This window comes from Physeter macrocephalus, chromosome 20, assembly GCF_002837175.3.
Source record: "Physeter macrocephalus isolate SW-GA chromosome 20, ASM283717v5, whole genome shotgun sequence".
Lineage (NCBI taxonomy): Eukaryota > Metazoa > Chordata > Mammalia > Artiodactyla > Physeteridae > Physeter > Physeter macrocephalus.
Window position 1 is genome coordinate 38,296,555 of NC_041233.1, and position 19,325 is coordinate 38,315,879.

Consider the following 19,325-nt stretch of genomic DNA (forward strand, 5'->3'; position numbering starts at 1 on the left):
GCGAACCCGGTTCCCCTGCATCGGCAGGCGGACGCGCAACCGCTGCGCCACCAGGGAAGCCCTATTACTCTTTTTTAAGTTGCCAATTTTTCCATTAGTTCGCCAAGGATGTTTTCATCTGGGTTCATGAACTATGTTCATGATTTGTAGTTTTTTGTAATTTTTTTTAATTTTGTTTATAGGTTTATGCAGAGCATCTAAAATGAGCTGGGAATTGTTCTCTTCCTTATTGTTTGATAGAATTCACCAGTGAAACCATCTGAGCTTTGAGTTTTCTTTTCTCAGAAGGGTATACTAACAAGTTCAATTTGTTTAATAGATATATGGCTATTCAGGTTTTTAAAATTTCAGCTTGTGTCAGTTGTGGAAAGTTGTGTTTCTCTTTTTCCATTCTCTTTACTTTAGACCTGTGTCTTTATATTCAAAGTGTATCTCTTGTAGGGTATGGTTGGGTCTTGGTTTTTGTGTGTTTTTTGTTTTTCTTTCTCCCCATTCTGACGATCTCTACTTTTTAATTGGAATGTTTAGTCCCTTTATATGTAATATATTGAATACTTACTGATACACAGTTGATTCTCATTATTCATGGATTATATATCTGCAAATTTGCCTACTCATTAAAACTTAATTCTGATCCTAATATCACTGCTCACAGTGCTCTTAAGGTCATGCACGGACATGCACAGAACAGTGAGATTTTTGAGTCATCTAGTATGCAGGCTCCCAACTGAGGTTGAAAAGTCAAACTCTGCCTTCTCGTTTCATTTCTCATACTGTAAACATGTGTCCTTTTTGTAATCTATTCAGTGCCATGTTTTTCACATTTTTGTGCTTTTTTGTGGATTATATCACTGTTTAAAACTGCCCCTAAGCATAGTGCTGAGGTGCTGTCTAGTGTTCCTAAGTAAAGAAGGCCGTAATGTGCCTCACAGAGAAAATAGCCATGTTATTAGATAAGCCTCCTTCAGGCAGGAGTTAAAGTGCTGTTGGTCATTAGTTCAATGTTAATGGATGGACAAAATATATTTGCTAAATAAGGTGTCTTTAAACAGAAACAAACATAAAACAACGTTATGTATTGATGGTTGACTAAAGTGTTGTGACCAGAGGCTCCCAGGAACCTAACCTTGTATTTCCCCTAGGAGCAGTGGTTCAGTATTCACTAATTCCATGTTCGTGGCAACTTTATAGAACATAACTGTGCACATTGAGAACTGGCTGTATTTGGGTTTAGATCTTTCTTTTTTTCTTTATCTGTTACTCTTTTATTCCCTTACTCTATTGACTTTTTTCGTGTTCCATTTAATAACTTTTTTTTAGTGGTTGCATTTGCAATTGCAGCATGCATCCTTAACTTATTTCCAGTCTTTCCTACTCTTAGAGTTAATATTTTACCGATTCTTTTAAAAAAGAAGCACCTTGCAACAATATAATTCCATTCCTGTCACATTCATTGTGCTATTGTTTTCATATATTTTACATAACCCTACATTGTACCCTAATGTTACACTTCCTGCATTAAACAGCCGGCACCTTCTAAAGAAATTGAGGAGAAAATGAAAGATAGTTCTTCTTTTACCTGCATATTTTCCATCTCTGGTACCCTTCATTTCTTTTTGTAGATTCTAGTTTTTATCAGGTGTCATTTGCTGGGAATGAATTTCCTTAGCTTTTGTTTATCTGGACATCTTTATTTTGCTTAATTTTTGGAGGATATTTTTGCTGCATATGGAATTCTTTCAGCATTATAGATGTCATTTCATTGCTTTTTGGTTTTTTTCTGACAGAAAGTGGTCATTCATATTGTTACTGTTATTGTTGTCATTGTTATTATTTCTTTCTAGGTGCTTTCAAGATTTTTCTCTTCATTTTTGGCTTTCAGCAGTTTACGATGCTCAGGTGCAGTTCTGTTTATATTGATCCTACTTACGGTTCCCTGAGTTTCTTGGATTTATAAGTCAGTGTTTTTCATCAGATTTGGGAGGTTTTTGGCTATTGTACCTTCAAATACTTTTTCTGCTCAAATTTCACTCTCTTCCCCATCTATGTCTCCGATTAGATATATGTTACAGTGCTTGGTATTATCTCACAGGCTTGTGAGATACATTCTTCTACATTCTTCTTCAGTCTTTTTTTTCCTCTGTTTTTCAGCTTGGATAATTTATATTGGTCTGTTTTCCAGTTCTCTAACTCTTTCATCATCTCCAATCTACTGTTAAGATTATCCATTAAGTTTTCATTCTTTTCAGTTCTAGGATTTCTGTTTAGTTCTGTTTCATAATTTTCATTTCTCAGTTGAGATTTCCATTCATTAAGACCATGTTTTCTCAACTTCATCTCACAGTGGGTAACAGATGAAATAGGCCTATTTATTATTATTATTAGAGCTATTCCTGTTTTCTTTTGATTAATACTTAATATTTTTAATCCTTTCATTTTCAACTTTTTGTGTTATTATTAAGCAGTATATAACTGGAGCTGTTTATATTTTATAAAATAATCTTATAATCTGTCTTTTAATTGTCAATTTTAATTAATTTATGTATATTATAATTATTGATGTATTTGCAGTGATGCCTGTTCATTTTCTTTGTATTTTCTGTTTGTACTTTTCTGTGCCCCTTTTTTTCTCTTTTCTTGTTTGTTCTCCTTTAAATAAAAATAAGGTTTTTGCAGTTATTTTTTTCTTATGATGCTTTCCCTCTGTATTAATTTGGGAGTTTTTTCATGGTTTATTCTTGAGATACTACCATAGACTTTTATTTTTAATTTTAATTTTTAATTTTAGTGAGTTTTTTTTTATACAGTAGGTTCTTATTAGTTATCTATTTTATACATATTAGTGTGTAGATGTCAATCCCAATCTCCCAATTCATCCCACCCCCACCACCCCCACCCCCCGCTTTCCCCCTTGGTGTCCATACGTTTGTTCTCTACATCTGTGTCTCTGTTTCTGCCTTGCAAACCAGTCCATCTGTACCATTTTTCTAGATTCCATATATATGCGTTAATATACGACATTTGTTTTTCTCTTTCTGACTTTCTTCACTCCATATGACAGTCTCTAGGTCCATCCACGTCTCTACAAATGATCCAATTTTGTTCCTTTTTGTGGCTGAGTAATATTCCGTTTTATATATGTACCACATCTTCTATATCCATTTGTCTGTCGATGGGGTTATTATTCATTGCGTATGTCTTAAGCAGTATATAACTGGAGCTGTTTATATTTTATAAAATAATCTTATAATCTGTCTTTTAATTGTCAATTTTAATTAATTTATGTATATTATAATTATTGATGTATTTGCAGTGATGCCTGTTCATTTTCTTTGTATTTTCTGTTTGTACTTTTCTGTGCCCCTTTTTTTCTCTTTTCTTGTTTGTTCTCCTTTAAATAAAAATAAGGTTTTTGCAGTTATTTTTTTCTTATGATGCTTTCCCTCTGTATTAATTTGGGAGTTTTTTCATGGTTTATTCTTGAGATACTACCATAGACTTTTATTTTTAATTTTAATTTTTAATTTTAGTGAGTTTTTTTTTATACAGTAGGTTCTTATTAGTTATCTATTTTATACATATTAGTGTGTAGATGTCAATCCCAATCTCCCAATTCATCCCACCCCCACCACCCCCCCCCCCCGCTTTCCCCCTTGGTGTCCATACGTTTGTTCTCTACATCTGTGTCTCTGTTTCTGCCTTGCAAACCAGTCCATCTGTACCATTTTTCTAGATTCCATATATATGCGTTAATATACGACATTTGTTTTTCTCTTTCTGACTTTCTTCACTCCATATGACAGTCTCTAGGTCCATCCACGTCTCTACAAATGATCCAATTTTGTTCCTTTTTGTGGCTGAGTAATATTCCGTTTTATATATGTACCACATCTTCTATATCCATTTGTCTGTCGATGGGCATTTAGGTTGCTTCCATGATCTGGCTGTTGTAAATAGTGCTGCAGTGAATATTGGGGTGCATGTGTCTTTTTGAATTATGGTTTTCTCTGGGTATATGCCCAGTAGTAGGACTGCTGGGTCATATACCATAGAATTTTAAGTTAACAAAACTGAAAGTTATCGATATCTTAATTGCCCTCCAAGAAATACAAATACTTAAAAATATTTTAACTCTAGTGACCACTCCTCCCTCACTTAAACATTTTGGTTTTTCAGATTTCAATTTTTTTCTTGTTTAAACCCACAGATTGCAAACTAATATTATTTTTAGCATGAGAATTGTTTGTTTACATTTATTTACTTCCATGTTTACCAATACTTGCATATCATTCCTTCTGTCATCTCGGATCTCCTTTTTGAGTTTTTTTGTTTGTTTGTTTTTTACTTTTCTGTGACATAGTTTTTCAGAGTGTCTTTATTGAAAGAATGCTGGCAATAAACTCTCTCTGCTACTTTTTATTCTTTATTTCATCTTCATTCTTGAAGTATAGTTTTGCTGGACATACAATACTAGATGACAGCTACATTTTCTCTGTATTTTGAAGATAATATTCTACTGTCTTCTGGCTTTTGTTGTTACTGGTGAGAATTCTGTAGTTAAATCTAATTGTAATCTGTTCTTTTTTTCTCTGGCTGTTTTGAAATCTTTTCTTTGGCTTTATGTTGCAGTTTACTACAATGCATCTAGGTGTTTAGTTCTTTTTGTTTATACTAGTTGGTATACATTGTGTTTCTTGACTCTTGACCCAAATTTTTTGTCCATTTTTGAAAATTCTCAGCTTTTATCTCTTCAAATATTGTGTCTGTTATTGGTTATTTCCGCTGATTGTCACTCTTAGAGATATATTTCTTCGTGTATATGGTAAATTTTTATCGTGAGCTTTGTTGTTTTTTTTTCAGATTTAATCTGTGAGAGTCCAGAGGACCTCAATTGAAGATGGTTTCCTCATGAGGCCATTTGAATATGAATTCTGCCAGGAGGTAGGGTGCACTTTTGTTCTGGATAACATTATCCACTTTTCAGAGTACCAGTACTTAAGTACTCATTACAGGCACATTTTATTCACCTGGCCTTATAAGGGGAAAGGGGTTCTAGTAATTTCTTGATTGGCTTATCTGTTATCCTCCTGATTCTAACTTTACCTTCACTCCTCAGTCCTTCTGGACCTATCCAATGTTGTCAATTCCTCAGCCTTTTGCAGGAGTTCTACAGTGTCATTATCACCCATGCCACTCTCAGTTTTGTGACTAACAGCTGGCTTCCTGTGCTTCTAAATCCTTGAACTTGCATTGTTCTACAGAGTCTTTTGAGAAGTGTCTTTAACTCTATTTACAACTCACTTGTTTTATGCAGTGTAGTGTGAATGACAGATACCATGTTCTCCAAGCCACATAGTGTTCTCATGCTCTGTGGCTTTCTTTGGATTAAACTCAGGCTGTTGCTTTAGAATGAATCGTGCCCTGCCCCCTGTCCCCCCACCTTCTGGAGAGTTCCCAGACTTTTTTGTAAACTGGCCTTTAGCAGGACTGACCCTGCCCGTAACCCCAGTCATGTGCAAAATCTCTCTTATCTTTCTTTCCTGGAGTGGTCCCAGTGCAGGCTCAGCTGGGAGTCATGCTTAGGAAGAATAATGTTGTATGTAAGTGATTTTCAGAAGTAGTGATTTACTCAGGGTTCATCTTTCTAAAATAAAACCACCAAAGTTAATTGAAACTATAGTAACAGGCAGAAAAGTATCAGTGATACTTTCTCTTATTTGTTAAACACTTATACTATGGTTATTGTTACTAGATTTATAGCTAAGTAATTATTATTATTATTATTTTGTAGGCCTGAATTGGCATATTTAACTAAAAGTCTGTGGAATGAGGCTTGGCACAGTGCTTTCCTAACTACCTGATCTGAGGCATCTGTTAGATTGGCACTGTGTACTTACCAGCGGTCTTGCCATCATTATTATGGGGCAGCCAGAGGAGTGGTAAGCCTCTAATGAATGCAGCCACAAAAGGACTACTGCTTCCATAGTTGGTGCTGCCTCATTTGACTTCCTTTAGCTGTGGGCCTGCCTCTTCTGGCCCCTCACTCCCATTCAGAGTGATTGTGAAGCCACATTCCAGCCCTGTCCTCTGCACAGAGGTTCATATGACTTCATAGTCATACTTCTGACCTCTCTCATTTCCTTTAAGGATTTTTTTTTAATCTGCTGTTATTGTGCTGGTGATCCATAAAGTTTATTGTGAAAATAATTATACTTTAAAAGCTGTTGTGGTAGCTAGAGACACATATAGGATAAAATAGGCAATGGGTAGGAAGTGTTAAGAATAAGCATCTTTCATTTGCTATTGACTTATTTTTTTCTTCCAGTTTTATTGAGATATGATTGACATACAGCACTGTATAAGTTTAAGGTGTACAGCAAAATGATTGACCTACATACATCGTGAAATGATTACTAAAGTAAGTTTGGTGAATTTACTGCATTTTTTGTTTAATGGGTATAGAGTTTCAGTTTTGCAAATTGAAAACGCTCTGGAGATCTTTTCCCAACAATGTGAATATATTTAACACTACTGAACTGTACATCTAAAAATGACTAATTTGATAAATTTTGTTACCTGTTTTTTACTACAATAAAAAAAGAATGAGCATCTTTTGTGGGATATAGATTTAAAAGGTTAAGGGCAGGGTTTTGGATTTTTTTTACCTTATTTATTTGTACTTGGTTCTATTTTCTCATCCTTTACCATAACTTGAATTAACAGATTAGAGTTATTGGAGGGTTTACTAGAGCAGAGGAGATGTACAGCAAACTGAAATTTATTCATTTAACATTTATTGAACAGCTCCTATGTAGCAGGCTCTGTGCTTTTAGTTTATAATTCAGAGAAGTAAGGGGCATGTGCCCCAGAGGAGAGACAGGTGAAAGAGTACATTGCCACTTATGCTGAAGAACTGTAGAAGGGGAAAGTTATGCATACCATGAACATTTTATCAGTAACTTAAAGCATATAGATATACAGTCATTCATCAAATTTTCAAAACCTAATTATGGAAAATTTCAGTTATATACAAAAGTAGAGGAATAATACGATGAGCTACTGTTTGTCCATCCCCCAGCTGGCATCCACTCCCAGCCTCTTTTGTTTCCTTGTATTCCTTCTCCCACTGCATATTTCAAGCAAATTCTAGTTATCATATAATTTTATCTAAATATTTCAGTACTTTCATTGAAAGATATGGGCTGTTTTCTTAGAATTGACCATAGAACTGCTGTCACTCCAAGGTTACTTCATACTGTTTTTTTTCAGTTGATTTGTTTGAATCAGGATCTGATCATAGTCCACCCATACATTACATTCAGTTGATGTGTTTTCTTAAAATTATCTTTTAATCTATAGCTTCCCCTTCTTATTTATTTTCTTTGTTCTTGAAATGTGTCTGCTGAATAAATCTTGTCATTTATCTTGTAGAACTGCCCATACTGTGAACTTTGCTGAATGCATCCCAGTGGTGTCATTTAACATGTTCATCCTACCCCACCGTTAGTTTTAGAGGTTTAAGTTCTTTTTTTCTTTTTTGCAAGAATGTTTCATAGACAGTGGTTTCCAACAGCACATAATGTCTGATTATTGTTTTTTCTTTGTGATATTAGTGGCCGCTTACAATTTGCATTATTTAATCGGGGTTTGCACGATGTTGCTGTTCTAGTTTCATCATTCCCTCTTCATTTATTAGCTTTTAGTTTACTTCCATAGAGAAGTTTCTCTTTATCAACTATTTGGTTACCTGAAGGTACAGTTCATACAGGGAAAACAGGTTAAATGACTGATTCTTTTCCTTTGTTTATAACTCTTGGAAGGACCTTAATATCTCCAAAGGTGGCCAAATGATTTTTTTCTTTATTTTTAAAAATATCGTTAGGAACACATGAATTTTACACATTTGATTATTTTTTAATAATCAAATTGTTATTTATTTATTTATTTTTGGCTGCATTGGGTCTTCGTTGTTGGGTCTTAGTTGCTGCGCGCGGGCTTTCTCTAATTGCAGTGAGCGGGGGCTACTCTTCATTGCGGTGCGTGGGTTATTTTTTTTCATTGTGTGGCTTCTCTTGTTGCAGAGCTTGGGCTCTAGGCGCACAGGCTTCAGAAGTTGTGGCACGCGAGCTCCGTAGTTGTGGCTCACGGGCTCTAGAGCACAGGCTCAGTAGTTGTGGCACATAGGCTTAGTTGCTCCACGGCATGTGGGAGCTTCCTGGACCAGGGCTCAAATCCGTGTCCCCTGCATTGGCAGGCAGATTCTCAACCACTGCACCACCAGGGAAGTCCCTCAAGTTGTTTTTTTATGGATGATCAAGTTGTCCCTTCTTTGGCCCATGAGCGCACCTTCAGGTTGGCTCCTGGATCCTTTTGATATGAATGCCTTTGGTATCTTCTTGCTTCCTGGTGTGACAAGATGTCCATGCTCAGCTTGTATATCTCCAGCTGTAGCTCTGGAATAAGCCCTTTCTTCAATGAACTGTGGTTCCTTTTAATGGGAAGTTGTATTTAGAGACCGCAGTTTGGATACCACAGGTCAGTTGTTGCTTCTAGGCTTTCAGAGAAGATACTTCATGAGTTTCATACTGATTTTTCAAACTTAAATTTAGAAATAGAGGATTCTACTGAACTTATTTGATTTCATATTTGCTGAAAATCTTGGTCCATAATAATATTGATACTTATAATAAGTAATGGTACTTATTTATCAGTATTATACTAACAATATGATTACTGAAAACCATTTAAGAATTCAAAAACATTTTCTCCCATCCTTTTTATTCTTAGGATAGTTTCTTCTAGGGATGTACTATGAAATTGTGTTTTAAATTATTTGAAATAATTCCTTTTTGCTTGGTTGCACCAGCAATTCAATAAATATTTAGCTTTGTTTCATTCGCTTTTGAATTTCAGGGATTAAAAATTTTTTTGATTTTGTTGTTGTTGTTAATAATTATGGAAAACACGTAGATGGTCCCAGAGCCAAGTCTGCAGAACAAGGCAGAATCAAAACGTCTAGATTCGATCCTTGCCCCCTCCGTTCTATGCCTCTCTCTCCCACACTCCATTTAAAATATATAAGCAAGTGTGTGTGCAAGAATGCACACATGTACACATTTGTTTCTGCCTCCCAACACCATCTTAGATGAATGGAAGCACACTGTATATGATTTTCTTTCCTTGCTTTTTACTCTTTCTGCTGTTTCCTGGAGATCACTCACCACAAGTATATAGAGACATTCTTTATGCCTTTTTGCAGCTATATCATATTCCACTGTGTGAATGTGCTGTAGTTTATTCAGCCAGTCCCATATTAATAGACATTTTGGTTGTCTTTAGTCTCTTGCTGTTACAGATAGTACTGTATTTAATATCTGGTACGTCTGTATTTTTTTTTAATTTTGTCACCTTATAGGGGGATTTCAATTTTAATATTATATTAATTTGCACACAGGTGGTAGAATGTAAAAATCTTAGGTTTACTGTTTGTTCTGTGATCCTGAAACCTATTCTTTTTAGTTTTCTCCCTCTAGATAGCACTTTCCAGTGACAAAACTATAGTTAGAAAAACATGTTTCAGTCAGTCATCAAAATAGTAACCCAAGACCTAATTTAAAAGTGATATAAGTGTAAATCAGGAAACAGTTATTTGTTTTTAAAGTTAACTATCGCTTCTCAGAGATTTTTACCTCATTATAAATCCCTTCTCTTTGAGAAGACACATAACATATCTGAACCAAAGAAATGGACAGGCATCTATTTTCATAGGGATAAGAAAGCCATCATGACCTGCAGACACTGAAATAGCTCATCTAATGTTTTCTGAGCACCTATAAATACCAGGCCCCTACAGGGAAAAAGGAAATTTTAGAAGAGGACTGATGCTATCCATTCCCTTCCTAAAATATATTAGCTAATGCTCAGAACATACAGAATGGTCACATTTAGTAAGCTACTCTAAGCAATATGTACATGTCTGCTCCCACCAGCTGAGTTATGAGCATATAAAAAATCTGTTTATACCTGCTAAAGTAACCAGATTAGGCCCAAGATGGAGTCGCTCATGCTAAACCCCATATCAGGAAACCAAAACTTCACTAAATTTCTGCACTTGACTCTCCTAGAAAAGGAAGGCCTAGGTCAACCAATCAGCATTGCCTGCTCAACACAAGTTACCGTACCTGGCTCCAAGGCTTCCCTTTGCTCCACATAAAGAAAGTAACCTGCTTTAACCAATCAGCAAATGCCCAGTATAGCTTCCTTGTTCCTGCTCACTTTGGTTTATAAAAATCTCTCTCTTAGTTCACTGGAGCTCCTTTCTGCTAGACGGGGTGCTGCCCAATTTGTGAATTATTGAATGAAAGCCTAATAGATCAGTAAATTGTCTGTGGAAAATTTTCTTTTAACATACCCAAACCTGTTTATGTCGGCTGTACTTGTTATTGCAATTGTATAATTTAATTTAACACTATGTAAACTAATCACAAATGAGCAAAAATGTGGCTGCAAAAATAAGAAGTTACTATTTCGATAAAAAATAAGTTGAATACTTTGGAAATTATCCATAAAGGCATATTATTTTCCTTAAAAATTTTTGACAAATTGGTTATAAGTAAAACAATTACAAAAGACCAGGAAAAAACACTCTAAAAGACTATAATTCTGTGCTCGGATTGCTTCAAAAGTTTCCGAAGTCTCAATCTACTTTAAAGAACTTGAAACTGGAAAATACAGAAGTTACCGTATGGATATAGCTAATACAAGAACAGTGATCTAGAACTCCAATCAGTGGACCCATACTCAAAGAAAAGACTCCAAACCTTGGTCAAAAGACTGGTCTCCTGAATTCCCCACTACTAGCAGAATAATCCAGCAGCAGCAGTAATTTTGCATCTGAATGCTTCCTGAATGCAAGTTATTCTACTTAAAATTGAAATCCCCCATAGGGTGGCAAAATTAAAAAAAAAACCCACCTACATACCAGGTATTAGATACAGTACTATCTGTAATAACAAGAGACTAAAGACAACCAAAAGGTCTATTAATATGGGACTGGTTGAATAAACTACAGCACATTCACACAGTGGAATATGATATAGCTGCAAAAAGGCATAAAGAATATCTCTATATACTTGGGGTGAATGATCTCCAGGAAGCAATAGGAAGAGTAAAAAGCAAGGAAAGAAAATCATATACAGTGTGCTGCCATTCATCTAAGATGGTGTTGGGAGGCAGAAACAAATGTGTACATGTGTGCATTCGTGCACACACACTTGCTTATATATTTTAAATGGAGTGTGGGAGAGAGAGGCATAGAAAGGAGGGGGCAAGGATCAAAGCTAGACTTTCTGATTCTGCCTTGTTCTGCAGACTTGGCTCTGGGACCATTTTCCTCTGGGGCCAATGTTGCTTTCTTTCTTTCAGCTTACAGGTTGTTATGCATTATCATGCAAATCACAGTAATTGGGGCCGAAAGGTTAGGAAACTGGAAGAATTCAAGGTTTAGTCATAAAGAAACACCAGTTAGGGCTTCCCTGGTGGCACAGTGGTTAAAAATCTGCCTGCCAATGCAGGGGACACAGATTCGATCCCTGGTCCTGGAAGATCCCACATGCTGCAGAGCATCTAAGCCTGTGCGCCACAACTACTGAGCCTGTGCTCTAGAGCCCGTGAGCCACAACTACTGAGCCCACGTGCCACAACTACTGAAGCCCATGCGCCCAGAGCCTGTGCTCTGCAACAAGAGAAGCCACTGCAATGAGAAGCCCGCGCACTGCAACGAAGAGTAGCCCCTGCTCGCCGCGACTAGAGAAAGCCTGCACGCAGCAATGAAGACCCAACGCAGCCAAAAATAAATAAAAAGATAATAAATTTATTTTAAAAAAGAACATAATTTATTTTTAGATGTAATAGGTGTAAAAACACTTTATAATAAAAAATTCTACCAATAAAAATAATTATTATCAGAGAGAAAAATAGCAAAAACAATTTGTGGTAAATTGGTACACAGTAGCCCCCAGTGAACCACCTCCCCATGCCTCTGCCCCTTTGCAGTGTGGGTCTGCTTGTTTCTCCCATCAAATGGTAGAGTCTGTTTCCACACCCTCGGTACTGGGCTTTGCCATGTGGCTTGAACTGGCTAGTAGGGCATCAGTAGACATGATGCAGGCAGAAGCACCATGTGTAGTGGGCCAGCTCTCTTGGCATGCTGCTTTCATTATGTGAAGAAGGCTGTGAGGAAGGCCACATGGAAAGGGAGCTCCAGCCTTCCTCACTGAGCCCAGTCCCCAGCTGACCTGGGCCCAATGCAGCAGTACGAGTAAGTCAGGTAAGAGCAGCAGAAGAGCTGCCCAGTCAACCCATGGAATTGTGAGAAATAGGAAATTTTTGCTGCTTAAGCAGCAAAGTTTGGGGTAGTTTGTTACCCAGCAGTGGCAAACAGAAACATCCTGTGACTAATGGCAGGAATTTATCCTTGTAATTCTAATTCTGGCTTCATTACTGAACCCTCAAGGATCCCACAGTCCAGTGAAGGAGGCAAAAATGTAAGCAGGTCACTCCATTACAGTGTGGTGAATGCCCAGGAGCGGGGGTCTGGGCTGCTGCAGCCTTGACTTTTCCTCCATCTCCCTTTCCTCATCTGTAAATATCAGACTTTTCTCTGCAAGACAAGCATTAAAGGGCACGAGGAGGAACTGGAGGAAGTAGACTAGTTCTGTACTTCATTGAAGGTATTTTCCATCTCTAAGGTCCGTCAGACTTGCACTTCCCTTTCTCAGAAGTGAAATGCTGAAAGAACCCCAGCAAATCTCCTCTTTTCCTTTTGTTAACTACTGGTGTTTTCAGTATTCTTGTATTTGTCCTGAGGAATGCCCATGGGTATTCCTCCTTAACTTCCTTCAGGTTCAGAATCTTCTGGAAGATTTAGACATCATAGGCCCTTTTCCTTGTAATCATCCCTGGTTCACCTAATTCACACACATAGTGGAGTGGTTCTTCTGAGGTCTCCCTGAGTCACTGGAGAAGTCACAGATTACACACACTGTCTGGAGCTGAGTCCCACCTGCCCCACATTATCTTCTCACTCACTCGCCCTCAGCCTTGGCCTACCCCTCTCTTACTCTGCTCCTTGAGATTCTCAGCTGCACACAGTGGCCTTCAGTCTGCAGCACTCTCCTCTCTCCCAGCCAAGCACTTGGATTTGGCTTAGGACTTCCAGCACCAGACTCCCTCAGTTTTCCTTAGTGGCCCATTCTCCCACTGGGCAGCATTGTTGGACATACCTGGAGTCCACTCTTCTTGGCTCCAGCCTTTGAGGTTGCATGTTAGAAAATTACCTTGAATAATCTACTGGAGTAGTTTAAAGATACAGCTTTAGTTTTACATAGTTATAATAGTTTAAGGTGATGTTATTATATATGTAATTTATAACATATAATAGTTTAAGAATATGGACTATAATTTTAAAATGCAATATTTTTCTGTGGCTTGTGATATAAATTTGCACGTCAACTCGAAATGATAAAGTTAAATATTTGTTATAAATTGGACTGAGCTATTTCAGCCACATCTTACTGCCTTGAAATATCTAAAATTATTATTTTTGTCAAATTTTTAGCATGTATACCCATTACTTTGGTCAAATATCCCTCCATGTAGACAAAATTGCAGCAGAAAGCATGTTACTAGTTAATACTTCAAATGCGGATTCCGTGTTATTGTTTGTATCCATGGTGACCATAATAACTCTTCTTTACCATAACAAAGCCAGCAAGCAACACACCAGGATTTATCTTTTTCTTTCCAACAGCTGTGCTACAGTGAGATGAAAAAGAAAAAACCTACGTATTTTAGATTCACCTTGTAAGTCACCACAGGCTACTATATTTAGTGAAATATGGCTAAGAAACCTTGGGCAAGTTGCTTAACTTCTCTAAGCCATGTGTGAATTGGAGATAAGACAGTTCCTCTACACTCTGGTACTGCTGTGAGAATCAAATGAGATAATGCATGTAAAACACTTATGATTTTCAGGTGCTTTCATCTGTTGTGTTTTTCCTCCAGCATTACTATTCAAAGGTGGTATTTCTCTACTTCTCAGTTTGTTTCTCTTGCTTTATCATTTTTAAACTGTTTATACTTTGGATTTCATTTTCTAGTTATTCTCAGCATTGCTTATTTGTTATTTTTTTATGTAACATTGATCTTACTCTTTATTACAGCTAGTCATACTCTGAAGTATCCTAGGGGATTTTAAAACTAACAAAATCTTTTTTCTGTTTCTGAGTAAATTTGTTTAGTCTTTGGGATATGTCTGTGTATTTTATGATTTTTTCTTCACTTTTGGTAATTGCACACATATATTCTGGTAGTTACTGCTTTATTCTGTTACATTTAAATTTTTAAATTCATTTTGATATTTTTTTAATAAGCTCATTGTTCCTGAAGCTCATAGTGTTAACAGACCAAGTCAAAGCTTCGTCTCAGACTGTTTTTTAGTGGGTGGCATATGGTGACCTTGTGGTGTTACTCTACCATCTTCCCTAAAATTCTCAGAACTCTGAACTTTAATTTTGGTCTTAATTTCAGTAAAGAGTGGGTGTAGGGTAAGTTTGATACTTTAAGGTTTGTGCCTTGCTACCTATTGGTCTAGTGAGGGCAAGACAGTGGTCAGATGTGAGTTGCTTGTGAGAGAGCTTTCTTCCCTGGTTGAGTGAAGGGAAAAGGCTTTGAGGTGATACCGTTAGTGTGATAGCATGTTTTATGCCCTTCTTTGACTCTGTAGATATGTCCTTATTAACTTGCTACCTGTTCTTCATTGGATTTTTTTTTTCTTCATTGGATTTTTGACTCAAAGATTGAAGTTACTTATCTGTAACTTAGGAAACGTAAGTTTTCCTCTGTCTTAAAAGAGCTTTTATCAGCAATTCTTAACAACTTATAATTGTGGCCTTTTAGAATCATTCTTAAAAATACTTGGATCGCATTTTGAATTCCATTACAATTTTGGACTTAGTCTGATGTGGTCAATCTGCTGCAGATATTTAAAGATCAGTTGTTTCTTCCCAATTGAGATGAATTGTAAAGGGATGAAAAATACCGAATTTTTGTTTGTGTTGTCTAAATTTCCACTATGCTACTTAATCAGCATTTGAGACAGTGAACAGTATTGGTTATAGTTTGAGTTACAAGTGAAATTCCCAGCTAGTTCTGGCTCCTGTCTGAGAAAGATTGGTTCAGTCAGTATTTACTGAATGGATTTTATGTGATTGCACTGGGCTAGGGAGTGCTGATACAGGGTGAGCAAAATGAGATAGGATCTCTGCCTTTAGGGAGCTTACAGCCCAGTAAGGGAGAATGTCATTAATTAAAGAATTCAATAAGTGTAAAATTCCAATTGTGATAATTGTTAATGAAGTAGAGGTTTTTCATTGATGCTGTAAAGACCGATAAATGTGTGTTTTCCTGAGGATGGTCAGATGTTAATTAGATCATGAGGGGCAGGAAGAGCATTGTAGGCAGGGAACAGCATACATGAAGGCCCTGTGGTAGAAGGAGCTGCACAGTCTTAGGAGACTGAAAGAAGGCCACTTGCTAGACTGTAGTGGGAGAGGGTGGTACAAAATGGGGTTGGACAAATAAATAGGGGTCAAACCACATAGGGCCTCTTAGGCTGTGTAAAATGAGCATCTTGAGGAATAATTTAGATACAGTATAATTCACTCATTGTAAGTACACATTCAGTGAGGTTAGTAAATTTAGAGTTGTGCATCCATTTGATTGCCCCCAAAAGTTCCCTCATGCATGTTTGCAGTTGATGCCTATTCCTGCCCTAACCCGCTGATCTGCTTTCTGTCCCTATGAATTTGCCTTTTCAAGAAACATCATGAAAATAGAATCATACAGTTTGTCTTCTGTGTCTGACTTCTTTCACTTTACATAATGTTTTTGAGGTTCCTCCATGTTGTAACATTTATCATTGGTTTGTTCTTTTTAATTGCTAAGTAGTATTCCATTGTGTGGAGATGCCACATTTTGTCTATATATCTGTTGATGGACATTTGGAACGTTTCCAGTTTTTGGCTGTTATGAATAATGCTACTGTGAACATTCATATACAATATGTCCACAGAGGACGTATGTCTTTATGTCTCTTGAGTCAGTTCCCAGGAGTGGAATTGCTGGGTTGTATGATAAGTTTATGCTTGACTTACTAAGAAACTGCCAAACTGTTTTCCAAGGTTTCTATACCGCTTCACATTCTCAAGGGCAGTATATGAGGGCTCCAGTTTCTCTACATCCTATAGTTGATATTGACTGTCTTTTTGATTATAGCTCTTCTAGGGGGGATATAGTATTATCTCATTGTGGTTTTAATTTGCACATCATTTCATGAGCTTACTAGCTATTCATTTATCTTCTTTGGTGAAATGGCTATTAAAAACTTTTGCCCATCTTAAAATTGGGTTGTCTTCTTGAGTTGTAGGAGTTCTTTAGATATTATGGATTCAAGTCTTTTATCAGATAGATGATTGTCACATTTTTTTTTTCCCCAGTCCATCTTTTCAGTTTTCTTAATGGTGCCTTTTAAAAGCACGAAAGTCTAAATTTGATCAAGTCTGATTTATCAGTATTTTCTTTTTGAGTAAAATGCTCAAAGGTGGTCACTGAAGCCAAAGATATGGATTAGATAACTCAGGAAAAGGGAACACAGAATGAGAAGGGGAGAGGGTAAACTGGAGCTTTGAGGAATCCTAATATTTACTGTTGTGCAAATGAGTAAATATTTCAAGTCAAATTACATGGGCCCAGAAAATGTCCTTTAGGCTTAACAGCCCTGGAGAGTGCTGTTAACCTTACTATACTGAAGCCAGATTGCAATGAGATGAAACGTGCGTGGGAGGTAAAGAAATGTTGAAGGTGAGTGTAGAAGAGCTCGAGGGTATGGAAGAAGAGCTCTTTCTTGCTCTAGAAAAGCAGGATAGATGTGGTTATCCCAGGAGTTGAGTGATGAATCAAATGAAGTTTTCTCTGTTTCTTTTTCCTCTCTTTCTCTTTAAAATTTTCGATGAGAGAGGGAATTTCTTCATTCAGCACCTAAATAGTGACCCAGGTATAATGCCACATTTGGAAAATATGTGGTATAGGTATTGCTCCATTTAAGGTCACATGAGTCTCCTGCCTGTTTTCTCTTTATACTTTCTCTCCATTTATTTCTTCTAAATATTTTCAAAATGAAAAAAGTAATAAATGCACATAGCTTTTTGAAAAGTGAAATGGAGGCCCAAACTCTCTCATCTAAAATTCTTAGGTCAGGAATATTTTAGACTTCAGAAATTTTCAGATTTTAGAAAGGTAGTCTATATATAGTATTTATTAGTGAGTACTCTTCTTGGGGTAATACCTGTAAAACACATTAATATTTCTTCATTATAGCATAATATTTATACTGAGTTGCATAAGTAGAGACTATAAATAGCTTCCTGTCAGTTCAGGTCAGGTTTTGGCCCCCAGACAGTTTATATAAGATTAGGTCTTAATGTTAAATATAAGTAAAGAAAACCTAGGGTTTTGTTTTGCTTTGTTTTGGTATTTTTCTGAATTTTAGAACTGTGGGTAGGAGATGGTAGTACCCGAAGTCCTGTAATGAAAGCCAGTAGTCCTTTGCTCCACTCCTTCACAGCCCTTGTCCTGTTCCACAGAGGCAGCTATGTATATGCCATATTTGTATCTTCTGATTGTTGCCTCCATGTTTTCAGATAATATGCTTATACTATTTCTCGACTTACAAATATTAGACATTATCTCTTGACTTCCTTTTATACCCCATCTCTCTTCTCTCCATCCTCCAGATTTGGTTATGTCACAAAGTTGTTTACATGAAGTTGTTTATATTGTTAAAATGTTTACACCATTATCAGTATTGAAATATTGTTCATTTTAGAGCCAAATGATTACATTTTCTTTCTACTATAGTTTTGTTGTTGTTACTTTATGTTTTTACTTGTATGATCGTTATTATACTTATCCTTAATTCTTCTAAGTTGTCCATGATATTATCTGTCACTCCATCTTCCCTGTTGAGACTTCTTGTGTTCTGGAGACCTGCCCCTGGAAGTGTTCCATATGTCTGCTCCACTTTGTACCAGTAGTCTTTAGGCCTGCTGTGCAGGTACAATCCTGGAACTTACACTTTGTGCCTCTCCTAAGTTAAAGTGACTGTTTTGTGTGTTCTGTGTTTTACTCTTCCTTGATTTAGTCCTTTATTTTGATAGAGTACATCTTCCAAGAATTTCCTTTAGAAGGGTGCATGGGAAATTTATTTTCTGGCTGTACATCTAAGAGGATGTTGATTGACTTGTTTAAAAGGATTTTTTTTAACTTTAGAAAGTTATCTTTATCTCCCCTAGGTTTGTTTTCTTTTTGTATGTATGTGTGTATGCATGTATGTATGTATTACTTCGCTTTTTTCATTTGGAGCTCTTCTCGTAAGTTTGATCAGTAAATGAGAGAGGCCAAGAACAGTTTGTGGAATGGGGGAGCAGAGGTTGGATTGCATTGAACTGAGATGTGGAAGCAAGTAAGTGAAGAGCATTGTAGATATAATTTAGAAAGTTTGGTTATAGAGGGAAAGAGAATAGGAGCATTGAAAGCATTTTTACTTTTTTTTTTAACATCTTTATTGGAGTATAATTGCTTTACATTGTTGTGTTAGTTGCTGCTGTATAACAAAGTGAATCAGCTATATGTATACATGTATCCCCATATCTCCTCCCTCTTGTGTCTCGCACCCACCCTCCCTATCCCACCCCTCTAGGTGGTCACAAAGCACCCAGCTGTTCTCCCTGTGCTATGTGGCTGCTTCCCACTAGCTGTTTTACATTTGGTAATGTATATATGTCAGTGCTACTCTCTCACTTCATCCCAGCTTACCCACCCCCCTCCCCGTGTCCTCAAGTCCATTCCCTATGTCTGCGTCTTTATTCCTGTCCTGCCCCTAGGTTCTTCAGAGCCATTTTTTGTTTCTAGATTCCATATATATGTGTTAGCATACGGTATTTGTTTTTTTCTTTCTGACTTACTTCACTCTGTACGACAGACTCTAGGTCCATCCACCTCACTACAAATAACTCAATTGTGTTTCTTTTTATGGCTGAGTAATATTCCATTGTATACATGTGCCACCTCTTCTTTATCCATTCATCTTTCGATGGACATTTAGGTTGCTTCCATGTCCTGGCTATTGTAAATAGAGCTGCAGTGAACATTGTGGTACATGACTCTTTTTGAATTATGGTTTTCTCAGGGTATATGCCCAGTAGTGG

At 36.8% G+C, this 19,325-nt stretch overlaps 1 protein-coding gene across 2 annotated transcripts in view; it reads left to right on the forward strand.

Annotated features, from left to right (window-relative positions):
• ZFAND4 (zinc finger AN1-type containing 4) overlaps window positions 1-19,325 on the forward strand; it is a 201,238-nt gene that overhangs the window by 134,096 nt on the left and 47,817 nt on the right. For both annotated transcript variants that reach the window (XM_028481303.2, XM_028481305.2), the window contains exons 11-12: window positions 4,861-4,941; window positions 6,326-6,418. The gene's annotated coding sequence lies outside the window, so the exon portion shown is untranslated. The remainder of the gene's footprint in view (window positions 1-4,860; window positions 4,942-6,325; window positions 6,419-19,325) is intronic.